The sequence below is a fragment of the Scyliorhinus torazame genome, chromosome 4 (genome assembly GCF_047496885.1).
Source record: "Scyliorhinus torazame isolate Kashiwa2021f chromosome 4, sScyTor2.1, whole genome shotgun sequence".
NCBI lineage: Eukaryota > Metazoa > Chordata > Chondrichthyes > Carcharhiniformes > Scyliorhinidae > Scyliorhinus > Scyliorhinus torazame.
Window position 1 is genome coordinate 60,677,711 of NC_092710.1, and position 13,614 is coordinate 60,691,324.

Here is a 13,614-nt window from a genome sequence, read left to right on the forward strand (position 1 = left end):
TGGAAACGTTAACTCCGTTTCTCTCTCCACTGATGATGCCAGACCGGCTGAGTTTTCCCTGAAGTTTCTGTTTTTGTGTGTTGAAATTTAATGGATTTGCTTTAACCCATATGTTTCTGGACCCTGAGGATAATTCCTGCATTTTCAGAATGCAGCACTAACTCCAGTTTGTATTGTGATTTCTTTCGGTGCATTATCGCCCTGTCAACAAATACAGAAAGAAAATGCACCGAGTCCAACAGCAAATTGCGAATTTAAATCAAATCAAATGACATTTCCTAATTCAACAAAGTGGTGCTATCAAAGCTTTCCTATAGCAACCTTAACAAAGCTATTGGCTCATCTCGGGTTTGGATTTCGTCAGGTTCTGAATGAAAGAATATTTATTGTGAACTCAATAATGTTCAGAATTGAATGATGTGTTTCTGCCTACTCCTCCCGAATAAAAAAATACCTTCCGCGTCAAATGACACCGAAGCAGCTTTTTGCTCGTGTAGTCGTGGCCGAGTGGTTAAGGCAATGGACTAGAAATCCATTGGGGTCTCCCCGCGCAGGTTCGAACCCTGCCGACTACGTATGTCCTTTTTCGCATTCAGGTTCAAGTTTCACCACGTTCTTTGGAACGAATGGTGTCTGATGCGAAATGGTATCGCACACTTTGCAAAAAGACGAGTTGTTTTTCCCAACAGAGTGCGCTCTATTTGAAAAGTCGGGACACAGTTCAACATGTGTTATTATTCAGTGATTGGAAAAGTTCACAACGCTTTCTGGATAAGAATTATACAATGGAACATATGCCATTAATTAGTGAACGGAGATGTACATTCAGCTTGCTGATGAAGAGTTAGGCCATGGGCAAGCGTTATTGACTAGGGAGGGGAGAAGTAAAAGCCTGAATCATGCGAGCAACTATTCCAATTTTCGATTTTGTCCAGGGAATGGCTATGGTGAATGCAGAAAAGCTAGTGGTTCGAAACATACCTGTTGGACGTTAACCTGGTGTTGTCAGACATCGTACTGTGCTCACCACAGTCCAACACCGGCATCTCTAAATCATGGCTATCTCCAAACTAAGACAATGTGAATGATTTTTGGATAGTGTATATCGCAAATTGATTGTAGATGGTTGAATAAATACTAGAAACTAAGAGGGAACAAGCATGGAGAGAAATAAGCCTTACTCACCCGTCAGTCAGGAATGTTGGCTGTCTCCCAAGCACTAGATCCGGGTTCGCTTACCGAGCATTGCCAATTTAACCTTGTGGCGATCAAATGAGGACTCTCAAGTCGCGAACGTCCGCGGGTGCAATTCAAATAACCATAGTTTCAAACTCCATCTACCTTCCATTGAACTCAGGTTTCTTCTTTATTGTTAACAATTACTTGCCATTGTGGGTTTGATGGCAGACCCAATTTTTTGCATTAAGAGGAGAAAGTGATTGAGGAGTATGTGGAAATGAACCAAAATGGGAACGTCTCGCCGTCCGTGGTTTGGAACGTATGGAAGGCGGTAGTGAGGGGGGAGGTCATTTCATTCAAGACAAAGGTGGTTAGCGAGGCGCGTTAGGAATGGCAGCGTGGATCAGGGAGATGTTGGCGGGCAATGGAATATATCTGATGCACACTGAAGCGGCACATTTAGTGAGGAGGAAGGAGTTGCAGGTGAAGTTTGATCTTCTATCGAAAGGGAGGGCTGTTCAGCAATGGAGGCCCGCAAGGGATTGGCTATGAGTATGGTGAACAAGCCATTGGATGGCTGGCTGGTCATTTCCATCGGCAGGCAGCAGCGATGGAGGTGGAAGGGAGTATTTCTGCATCTGAATGTGAACTGGTTCGTGGATTTAGAAGAATGTTGATAATATTTTTGTGACATTTGGGCATTTTGGATCTGAAGCGCGGGGAGTATCGAACTTATATTTGATAATAAATGTAAAATCCTCCCTTTAGTTGATGCGGAGTGGAAACGTTAACTCCGTTTCTCTCTCCACTGATGATGCCAGACCGGCTGAGTTTCCCCTGAAGTTTCTGTTTTTGTGAGTTGAAATCTAATGGATTTGCTTTAACCCAGATGTTTCTGGACCCTGAGGATAATTCCTGCATTTTCAGAATCCAGCACTAACTCCAGTTTGTATTGTGATTTCTGTCGGTGCATTATCGCCCTGTCAACAAATACAGAAAGAAAATGCACAGAGTCCAACAGCAAATTGCGAATTTAAATCAAATCAAATGGCATTTCCTAATTCAACAAAGCGGTGCTATCAAAACATTCTTATAGCAACCTTAACAAAGCTATTGGCTCATCTCGGGTTTGGATTTCGTCAGGTTCTGAATGAAAGAATACTTATTATGAACACAATAATGTTCAGAATTGTATTATGTGTGTCTGCTGCTCCTCCCGAATAAAAAAATACCTTCCGCGTCAAATCACCGAAGTAGCTTTTGCCCTCATGTAGTCGTGGCCGAGTGGTTAAGGCGATGGAGTAGAAATCCATTGGGGTCTCCCCGCGCAGGTTCGAACCCTGCCGATTACGTATTCCCTTTTTCTCATTCAGGTTCAAGTTTCACCACGTTCTTTGGAACGAATGGTGTCTGATGCGAAATGGTATCCCACACTTTGCAAAAAGACGAGTTGTTTTTCCCAACAGAGTGCGCTCTATTTGAAAAGTCGGGACACAGTTCAACATGTGTTATTATTCAGTGATTGGAAAAGTACACAGCGCTTTCTGGATAAGAATTTTACAATGGAACATATGCTATTAATGAGTGAACGGAGATGTACATTCAGCTTGCTGATGAAGACTTCGGCCATGGGCAAGCGTTATTGACCAGGGAGGGGAGAAGTAAAATGCCTGAATCATGCGAGGAACAATTCAAATTTTCAATTTTGTCCAGGGATTGGCTATGGTGAATGCAGAAAAGCCAGTGTTTCGAAACAAACCTGTTGGGCATTAACCTGGTGTTGGAAGACATCTTACTGTGCTCACCACAGTCCAACACCGGCATCTCCAAATCATGGCTATCTCAAAACTAAGACAATGTGAATGCTTTTTGGATAGTGTATATCGCAAATATATTGTAGATGGTTGAATAAATACTAGAAATTAAGAGGGAACAAGTCAAGACCAGCATGGAGAGAAATAATCCTCACTCACCCGTCAGTCAGGAATATTGGCTGTCTCCCAAGCACTGGATCCGGGTTCTGTTACCGAGCATTGCCAATTTAACCTTGTGGCGATCAAATGAGGACTCTCAAGTCGCGAACGTTGCTTTGTGACTCTAAAGACGTCCGTGGGTGCAATTCAAATAACCATAGTTTCAAACTCCACCTACCTTCCATTGAACTCAGGCTTCTTCTTTATTTTTCACAATGACTTGCCATTGTGGGTTTGATGGCAGACCCGATTTTTTGCAATAAGATGGGGAAAGTGATTGAGGAGTATGTGGAAATGAACCAAAATGGGAACGTCTCGCCGTCCGTGGTTTGCAAGTTATGGAAGGCGGGAGTGAGGGGAGGTCATTTCATTCAAGGCAAAGGTAGGTAGCGAGGCGCGGGAGGGAGGGCAGCGTTGATCGGGGAGATGTTGGCGGGCGATGGAATATATCTGATGCACACGGAAGAGGGACATGTAGTGAGGAGGAAGGAGTTACCGGTGAAGTTTGATCTTCTATCGAAAGGGAGGGCGGTTCAGCAATGGAGGCCCGCAAGGGATTGGCTGTGAATATGGTGAGAAAGCCATTGGATTGCTGGCGGGTCATTTCCATCGGCAGGCAGCAGCGAGGGAGGTGGGAGGGAGTATTTCTGCATCTGAATGTGAACTGGTTCGTGGATTTAGAAGAATGTTCAGAATATTTTTGTGACATTTGGGCACTTTTGATCTGAAGCGAGGGGAGTATCGAACTGATATTTGATAATAAATGTAAAATCCTCTCTTTAGTTGATGCGGAGTGGAAACGTTAACTCCGTTTCTCTCTCCACTGATGATGCCAGACCGGCTGAGTTTTCCCTGAAGTTTCTGTTTTTATGTGTTGAAATTTAATGGGTTTGCTTTAACCCAGATGTTTCTGGACTCTGAGGATAATTCCTGCATTTTCAGAATCCAGCAGTAACTCCAGTTTGTATTGTGATTTCTGTCGATGCATTATCGCCCTGTCAACAAATACAGAAAGAAAATGCACAGAGTCCAACAGCAAATTGCGAATTTAAATCAAATCAAATGACATTTCCTAATTCAACAAAGTGGTGCTATCAAAGCTTTCCTATAGCAACCTTAACAAAGCTATTGGCTCATCTCGGGTTTGGATTTCGTCAGGTTCTGAATGAAGAATATTTATTGCGAAGTCAATAATGTTGAGAATTGTATTATGTGTGTCTGCCTGCTACTACCGAATAAAAAAATACCTTCCGCGTCAAATCACCGAACAGCATCTGCTCTCGTGTAGTCGTGGCCGAGTGGTTAAGGCGATGGACTAGAAATACATTGGGGTCTCCCCGCGCAGGTTCGAACCCTGCCGACTACGTATGTTCTTTTTCGCATTCAGGTTCAAGTTTCACCACGTTCTTTGGAACGAATGGTGTCTGATGCGAAATGGTATCCCACACTTTGCAAAAAGACGAGTTATTTTTCCCAACAGAGTGCGCTCTATTTGAAAAGTCGGGACACAGTTCAACATGTGTTATTATTCAGTGATTGGAAAAGTTCACAACGCTTTCTGGATAAGAATTATACAATGGAACATATGCCATTAATTAGTGAACGGAGATGTACATTCAGCTTGCTGATGAAGAGTTAGGCCATGGGCAAGCGTTATTGACTAGGGAGGGGAGAAGTAAAAGCCTGAATCATGCGAGCAACTATTCCAATTTTCGATTTTGTCCAGGGAATGGCTATGGTGAATGCAGAAAAGCTAGTGGTTCGAAACATACCTGTTGGACGTTAACCTGGTGTTGTAAGACACCGTACTGTGCTCACCACAGTCCAACATCGGCATCTCTAAATCATGGCTATCTCCAAACTAAGACAATGTGAATGATTTTTGGATAGTGTATATCGCAAATTGATTGTAGATGGTTGAATAAATACAAGAAACTAAGAGGGAACAAGCATGGAGAGAAATAAGCCTCACTCACCCGTCAGTCAGGAATGTTGGCTGTCTCCCAAGCACGAGATCCGGGTTCGCTTACCGAGCATTGCCAATTTAACCTTGTGGCGATCAAATAAGGACTCTCAAGTCGCGAACGTCCGCGGGTGCAATTCAAATAACCATAGTTTCAAACTCCATCTACCTTCCATTGAACTCAGGTTTCTTCTTTATTGTTAACAATTACTTGCCATTGTGGGTTTGATGGCAGACCCAATTTTTTGCATTAAGAGGAGAAAGTGATTGAGGAGTATGTGGAAATGAACCAAAATGGGAACGTCTCGCCGTCCGTGGTTTGGAAGGTATGGAAGGCGGTAGTGAGGGGGGAGGTCATTTCATTCAAGACAAAGGTGGTTAGCGAGGCGCGTTAGGAATGGCAGCGTGGATCAGGGAGATGTTGGCGGGCAATGGAATATATCTGATGCACACGGAAGCGGCACATTTAGTGAGGAGGAAGGAGTTGCAGGTGAAGTTTGATCTTCTATCGAAAGGGAGGGCGGTTCAGCAATGGAGGCCCGCAAGGGATTGGCTATGAGTATGGTGAACAAGCCATTGGATGGCTGGCTGGTCATTTCCATCGGCAGGCAGCAGCGATGGAGGTGGAAGGGAGTATTTCTGCATCTGAATGTGAACTGGTTCGTGGATTTAGAAGAATGTTGATAATATTTTTGTGACATTTGGGCATTTTGGATCTGAAGCGCGGGGAGTATCGAACTTATATTTGATAATAAATGTAAAATCCTCCCTTTAGTTGATGCGGAGTGGAAACGTTAACTCCGTTTCTCTCTCCACTGATGATGCCAGACCGGCTGAGTTTCCCCTGAAGTTTCTGTTTTTGTGAGTTGAAATCTAATGGATTTGCTTTAACCCAGATGTTTCTGGACCCTGAGGATAATTCCTGCATTTTCAGAATCCAGCACTAACTCCAGTTTGTATTGTGATTTCTGTCGGTGCATTATCGCCCTGTCAACAAATACAGAAAGAAAATGCACAGAGTCCAACAGGAAATTGCGAATTTAAATCAAATCAAATGGCATTTCCTAATTAAACAAAGCGGTGCTATCAAAACATTCTTATAGCAACCTTAACAAAGCTATTGGCTCATCTCGGGTTTGGATTTCGTCAGGTTCTGAATGAAAGAATACTGATTATGATCACAATAATGTTCAGAATTGTATTATGTGTGTCTGCCTGCTCCTCCCGAATAAAAAAATACCTTCCGCGTCAAATCACCGAAGCAGCTTTTACGCTCATGTAGTCGTGGCCGAGTGGTTAAGGCGATGGAGTAGAAATCCATTGGCGTCTGCCCGCGCAGCTTCGAACCCTGCCGACTACGTATGTTCTTTTTCGCATTCAGGTTCAAGTTTCACCATGTTCTTTGGAACGAATGGTGTCTGATGCGAAATGGTATCCCACACTTTGCAAAAAGACGAGTTGTTTTTCCCAACAGAGTGCGCTCTATTTGAAAAGACGGGACACAGTTCAACATGTGTTAAAATTCAGTGATTGGAAAAGTACACAGCGCTATCTGGATAAGAATTTTACAATGGAACATATGCTATTAATTAGTGAACGGAGATGTACATTCAGCTTTCTGATGAAGACTTAGGCCATGGGCAAGCGTTGTTGACCAGGGAGGGGAGAAGTAAAATGCCTGAATCATGCGAGCAACAATTCCAATTTTCGATTTTGTCCAGGGATTGGCTATGGTGAATGCAGAAAAGCTAGTGTTTCGAAACATACCTGTTGGACGTTAACCTGGTGTTGTAAGACATCGTACTGTGCTCACCACAGTCCAACACCGGCATCTCCAAATCATGGCTATCTCCAAACTAAGACAATGTGAATGCTTTTTGGATAGTGTATATCGCAAATTGATTGTAGATTGTTGAATAAATACTAGAAACTAAGAGGGAACAAGTCAAGACCAGCATGGAGAGAAATAATCGTCACTCACCCGTCAGTCAGGAATGTTGACTATCTCCCAAGCACTCGATCCGGGGTCGCTTACCGAGCATTGCCAATTTAACCTTGTGGCGATCAAATGAGGACTCTCAAGTCGCGAACGTTGCTTTGTGACTCTAAAGACGTCCGTGGGTGCAATTCAAATAACCATAGTTTCAAACTCCATCTACCCTCCATTGCACTGAGGTTTCTTCTTTATTGTTAACAATTACTTGCCATTGTGGGTTTGATGGCCGACCCGATTTTTTGCATTAAGAGGAGAAAGTGATTGAGGAGTATGCGGAAATGAACCAAAATGGGAACGTCTCGCCGTCCGTGGTTTGGACGTTGTGGAAGGCGGTCGTGAGGGGGGAGGTCATATCATTCAAGACAAAGGTGGTTAGCGAGGCGCGTTAGGAAGGGCAGCGTGGATCGGGGAAATGTTGGCGGGCGTGGAATATATCTGACGCACACGGAAGCGGGACATGGAGTGAGGAGGAAGGAGTTGCAGGTGAAGTTTGATCTTCTATCGAAAGGGAGGGCGGTTCAGCAATGGAGGCCCGCAAGGGATTGGCTATGAGTATGGTGAGCAAGCCATTGGATTGCTGACGGGTCATTTCCATCGGCAGGCAGCAGCGAGGGAGGTGGAAGGGAGTATTTCTGCATCTGAATGTGTACTGGTTCGTGGATTTAGAAGAATGTTGCGAATATTTTTGTGGCATTTGGGCACTTTGGATCTGAAGCGAGGGGAGTATCGAACTTATATTTGATAATAAATGTAAAATCCTCCCTTTAGTTGATGCGGAGTGGAAACGTTAACTCCGTTCCTCTCTCCACTGATGATGCCAGACCGGCTGAGTTTTCCCTGAAGTTTCTGTTTTTGTGTGTTGAAATTTAATGGATTTGCTTTAACCCATATGTTTCTGGACCCTGAGGATAATTCCTGCATTTTCAGAATCCAGCACTAACTCCAGTTTGTATTGTGATTTCATTCGGTGCATTATCGCCCTGTCAACAAATAGAGAAAGAAAATGCACCGCGTCCAACAGCAAATTGCGAATTTAAATCAAATCAAATGACATTTCCTAATTCAACAAAGTGGTGCTATCAAAGCTTTCCGATAGCAACCTTAACAAAGCTATTGGCTCATCTCGGGTTTGGATTTCGTCAGGTTCTGAATGAAGAATATTTATTGCGAACTCAATAATGTTGAGAATTGTATTATGTGTGTCTGCCTGCTACTACCGAATAAAAAAATACCTTCCGCGTCAAATCACCGAACAGCATCTGCTCTCGTGTAGTCGTGGCCGAGTGGTTAAGGCGATGGACTAGAAATACATTGGGGTCTCCCCGCGCAGGTTCGAACCCTGCCGACTACGTATGTTCTTTTTCGCATTCAGGTTCAAGTTTCACCACGTTCTTTGGAACGAATGGTGTCTGATGCGAAATGGTATCCCACACTTTGCAAAAAGACGAGTTATTTTTCCCAACAGAGTGCGCTCTATTTGAAAAGTCGGGACACAGTTCAACATGTGTTATTATTCAGTGATTGGAAAAGTTCACAACGCTTTCTGGATAAGAATTATACAATGGAACATATGCCATTAATTAGTGAACGGAGATGTACATTCAGCTTGCTGATGAAGAGTTAGGCCATGGGCAAGCGTTATTGACTAGGGAGGGGAGAAGTAAAAGCCTGAATCATGCGAGCAACTATTCCAATTTTCGATTTTGTCCAGGGAATGGCTATGGTGAATGCAGAAAAGCTAGTGGTTCGAAACATACCTGTTGGACGTTAACCTGGTGTTGTAAGACACCGTACTGTGCTCACCACAGTCCAACATCGGCATCTCTAAATCATGGCTATCTCCAAACTAAGACAATGTGAATGATTTTTGGATAGTGTATATCGCAAATTGATTGTAGATGGTTGAATAAATACTAGAAACTAAGAGGGAACAAGCATGGAGAGAAATAAGCCTCACTCACCCGTCAGTCAGGAATGTTGGCTGTCTCCCAAGCACGAGATCCGGGTTCGCTTACCGAGCATTGCCAATTTAACCTTGTGGCGATCAAATAAGGACTCTCAAGTCGCGAACGTCCGCGGGTGCAATTCAAATAACCATAGTTTCAAACTCCATCTACCTTCCATTGAACTCAGGTTTCTTCTTTATTGTTAACAATTACTTGCCATTGTGGGTTTGATGGCAGACCCAATTTTTTGCATTAAGAGGAGAAAGTGATTGAGGAGTATGTGGAAATGAACCAAAATGGGAACGTCTCGCCGTCCGTGGTTTGGAAGGTATGGAAGGCGGTAGTGAGGGGGGAGGTCATTTCATTCAAGACAAAGGTGGTTAGCGAGGCGCGTTAGGAATGGCAGCGTGGATCAGGGAGATGTTGGCGGGCAATGGAATATATCTGATGCACACGGAAGCGGCACATTTAGTGAGGAGGAAGGAGTTGCAGGTGAAGTTTGATCTTCTATCGAAAGGGAGGGCGGTTCAGCAATGGAGGCCCGCAAGGGATTGGCTATGAGTATGGTGAACAAGCCATTGGATGGCTGGCTGGTCATTTCCATCGGCAGGCAGCAGCGATGGAGGTGGAAGGGAGTATTTCTGCATCTGAATGTGAACTGGTTCGTGGATTTAGAAGAATGTTGATAATATTTTTGTGACATTTGGGCATTTTGGATCTGAAGCGCGGGGAGTATCGAACTTATATTTGATAATAAATGTAAAATCCTCCCTTTAGTTGATGCGGAGTGGAAACGTTAACTCCGTTTCTCTCTCCACTGATGATGCCAGACCGGCTGAGTTTCCCCTGAAGTTTCTGTTTTTGTGAGTTGAAATCTAATGGATTTGCTTTAACCCAGATGTTTCTGGACCCTGAGGATAATTCCTGCATTTTCAGAATCCAGCACTAACTCCAGTTTGTATTGTGATTTCATTCGGTGCATTATCGCCCTGTCAACAAATACAGAAAGAAAATGCACCGCGTCCAACAGCAAATTGCGAATTTAAATCAAATCAAATGACATTTCCTAATTCAACAATGTGGTGCTATCAAAGCTTTCCTATAGCAACCTTAACAAAGCTATTGGCTCATCTCGGGTTTGGATTTCGTCAGGTTCTGAATGAAAGAATATTTATTGTGAACTCAATGATGTTCAGAATTGTATTATGTGTGTCTGCCTGCTCCTCCCGAATAAAAAAATACCTTCCGCGTCAAATCACCGAAGGAGCTTTGGCGCTCATGTAGTCGTGGCCGAGTGGTTAAGGCGATGGGCTAGAAATCCATTGCGGTGTCCCCGCAGAGGTTCGAACCCTGCCGACTACGTATGCTCTTTTTCGCATTCAGGTTCAAGTTTCACCATGTTGTTTGGAACGAATGGTGTCTGATGCGAAATGGTATGCCACACTTTGCAAAAAGACGAGTTGTTTTTCCCAACAGAGTGCGCTCTATTTGAAAAGTCGGGACACAGTTCAACATGTGTTATTATTCAGTGATTGGAAACGTACACAGCGCTATCTGGATAAGAATTTTACAATGGAACATATGCTATTAATTAGTGAACGGAGATGTACATTCAGCTTTCTGATGAAGACTTAGGCCATGGGCAAGCGTTATTGACCAGGGAGGGGAGAAGTAAAATGCCTGAATCATGCGAGCAACAATTCCAATTTTCGATTTTGTCCAGGGATTGGCTATGGCGAATGCAGAAATGCTAGTGTTTCGAAACATACCTGTTGGACGTTCACCTGGTGTTGTAAGACATAGTACTGTGCTCATCACAGTCCAACACCGGCATCTCCAAATCATGGCTATCTCAAAACTAAGACAATGTGAATGCTTTTTGGATAGTGTATATCGCAAATATATTGTAGATGGTTGAATAAATACTAGAAACTAAGAGGGAACAAGTCAAGACCAGCATGGAGAGAAATAATCCTCACTCACCCGGCAGTCAGGAATGTTGGCTGTCTCCCAAGCACTAGATGCGGGGTCGCTTACCGAGCATTGCCAATTTAACCTTGTGGCGATCAAATGAGGACTCTCAAGTCGCGAACTTGCTTTGTGACTCGAAAGACGTCCGCGGGTGCAATTCAAATAACCATAGTTTCAAACTCCACCTACCTTCCATTGAACTCAGGCTTCTTCTTTATTGTTAACAATGACTTGCCATTGTGGGTTTGATGGCAGACCCGATTTTTTGCATTAAGATGGGGAAAGTGATTGAGGAGTATGTGGAAATGAAACAAAATGGGAACGTCTCGCCGTCCGTGGTTTGGAAGGTATGGAAGGCGGGAGTGAGGGGAGGTCATTTCATTCAAGACAAAGGTAGTTAGCGAGGCGCGGGAGGAAGGGCAGCGTTGATCGGGGCGATGTTGGAGGGGAATGGAATATATCTGACGCACACGGAAGAGGGACATGTAGTGAGGAGGAAGGAGTTGCCGGTGAGTTTGATCTTCTATCGAAAGGGAGGGCGGTTCAGCAATGGAGGCCCGCAAGGGATTGGCTATGAATATGGTGAGAAAGCCATTGGATTGCTGGCGGGTCATTTCCATCGGCAGGCAGCAGCGAGGGAGGTGGGAGGGAGTATTTCTGCATCTGAATGTGAACCGGTTCGTGGATTCAGAAGAATGTTCAGAATATTTTTGTGACATTTGGGCACTTTGGATCTGAAGCGAGGGGAGTATCGAACTGATATTTGATAATAAATGTAAAATCCTCTCTTTAGTTGATGCGGAGTGGAAATGTTAACTCCGTTTCTCTCTCCACTGATGATGCCAGACCGGCTGCGTTTTCCCTGAAGTTTCTGTTTTTGTGAGTTGAAATGTAATGGATTTGCTTTAACCCAGATGTTTCTGGACCCTGAGGATAATTCCTGCATTTTCAGAATCCAGCACTAACTCCAGTTTGTATTGTGATTTCTGTCGGTGCATTATCGCCCTGTCAACAAATACAGAAAGAAAATGCACAGAGTCCAACAGCTAATTGCGAATTTAAATCAAATCAAATGACATTTCCTAATTCAAGAAAGTGGTGCTATGAACGCTTTCCTATAGCAACCTTAACAAAGCTATTGGCTCATCTCGGGTTTGGATTTCGTCAGGTTCTGAATGAAAGAATACTTATTATGAACAAAATAATGTTCAGAATTGAATGATGTGTTTCTGCCTACTCCTACCGAATAAAAAAATACCTTTCGCGTCAAATGACACCAAAGCAGCTTTTGAGCACGTGTAGTCGTGGCCGAGTGGTTAAGGCGCTGGACTAGAAATCCATTGGGGTCTGCCCGCTCAGCTTCGAACCCTGCCGACTACGTATGTTCTTTTTCGCATTCAGGTTCAGGTTTCACCATGTTCTTTGGAACGAATGGTGTCTGATGCGAAATGGTATGCCACACTTTGCAAAAAGACGAGTTGTTTTTCCCAACAGAGTGCGCTCTATTTGAAAAGTCGGGACACAGTTCAACATGTGTTAAAATTCAGTGATTGGAAAAGTACACAGCGCTATCTGGATAAGAATTTTACAATGGAACATATGCTATTACTTAGTGAACGGAGATGTACATTCAGCTTTCTGATGAAGACTTAGGCCACGGGCAAGCGTTGTTGACCAGGGAGGGGAGAAGTAAAATGCCTGAATCATGCGAGCAACAATTCCAATTTTCGATTTTGTCCAGGGATTGGCTATGGTGAATGCAGAAAAGCTAGTGTTTCGAAACATTCCTGTTGGACGTTAACCTGGTGTTGTAAGACATCGTACTGTGCTCACCACAGTCCAACACCGGCATCTCTAAATCATGGCTATCTCCAAACTAAGACAATGCGAATGCTTTTTGGATAGTGTATATCGCAAATTGATTGTAGATGGTTGAATAAATACTAGAAACTAAGAGGGAACAAGTCAAGACCAGCATGGAGAGAAATAATCGTCACTCACCCGTCAGTCAGGAATGTTGGCTGTCTCCCAAGCACTCGATCCGGGGTCGCTTACCGAGCATTGCCAATTTAACCTTGTGGCGATCAAATGAGGACTCTCAAGTCGCGAACTTGCTTTGTGACTGTAAAGACGTCCGCGGTTGCAATTCAAATAACCATAGTTTCAAACTCCATCTACCCTCCATTGCACTCAGGTTTCTTCTATATTGTTAACAATTACTTGCCATTGTGGGTTTGATGGCCGACCCGATTTTTTGCATTAAGAGGAGAAAGTGATTGAGGAGTATGCGGAAATGAACCAAAATGGGAACGTCTCGCCGTCCGTGGTTTGGACGTTGTGGAAGGCGGTCGTGAGGGGGGAGGTCATATCATTCAAGACAAAGGTGGTTAGCGAGGCGCGTTAGGAAGGGCAGCGTGGATCGGGGAAATGTTGGCGGGCGTGGAATATATCTGACGCACACGGAAGCGGGACATGGAGTGAGGAGGAAGGAGTTGCAGGTGAAGTTTGATCTTCTATCGAAAGGGAGGGCGGTTCAGCAATGGAGGCCCGCAAGGGATTGGCTATGAGTATGGTGAGCAAGCCATT

At 44.0% G+C, this 13,614-nt stretch overlaps 7 non-coding genes across 7 annotated transcripts; all 7 read left to right on the forward strand.

The window, feature by feature from the left end:
• The first annotated feature begins 493 nt into the window (after window positions 1-493).
• trnas-aga (transfer RNA serine (anticodon AGA)) lies at window positions 494-575 on the forward strand. Its single transcript has one exon. It is a non-coding gene; the product is annotated as a tRNA-Ser (tRNA).
• A 1,874-nt stretch (window positions 576-2,449) lies between these two features.
• Window positions 2,450-2,531, forward strand: trnas-aga (transfer RNA serine (anticodon AGA)). Its single transcript has one exon. It is a non-coding gene; the product is annotated as a tRNA-Ser (tRNA).
• Window positions 2,532-4,436: 1,905 nt separating this feature from the next.
• trnas-aga (transfer RNA serine (anticodon AGA)) lies at window positions 4,437-4,518 on the forward strand. Its single transcript has one exon. It is a non-coding gene; the product is annotated as a tRNA-Ser (tRNA).
• Window positions 4,519-6,393: 1,875 nt separating this feature from the next.
• On the forward strand, window positions 6,394-6,475 carry trnas-aga (transfer RNA serine (anticodon AGA)). Its single transcript has one exon. It is a non-coding gene; the product is annotated as a tRNA-Ser (tRNA).
• Window positions 6,476-8,380: 1,905 nt separating this feature from the next.
• Window positions 8,381-8,462, forward strand: trnas-aga (transfer RNA serine (anticodon AGA)). The gene has a single exon. It is a non-coding gene; the product is annotated as a tRNA-Ser (tRNA).
• A 1,875-nt stretch (window positions 8,463-10,337) lies between these two features.
• trnas-aga (transfer RNA serine (anticodon AGA)) lies at window positions 10,338-10,419 on the forward strand. Its single transcript has one exon. It is a non-coding gene; the product is annotated as a tRNA-Ser (tRNA).
• Window positions 10,420-12,326: 1,907 nt separating this feature from the next.
• On the forward strand, window positions 12,327-12,408 carry trnas-aga (transfer RNA serine (anticodon AGA)). Its single transcript has one exon. It is a non-coding gene; the product is annotated as a tRNA-Ser (tRNA).
• The last annotated feature ends 1,206 nt before the right edge of the window (window positions 12,409-13,614 follow it).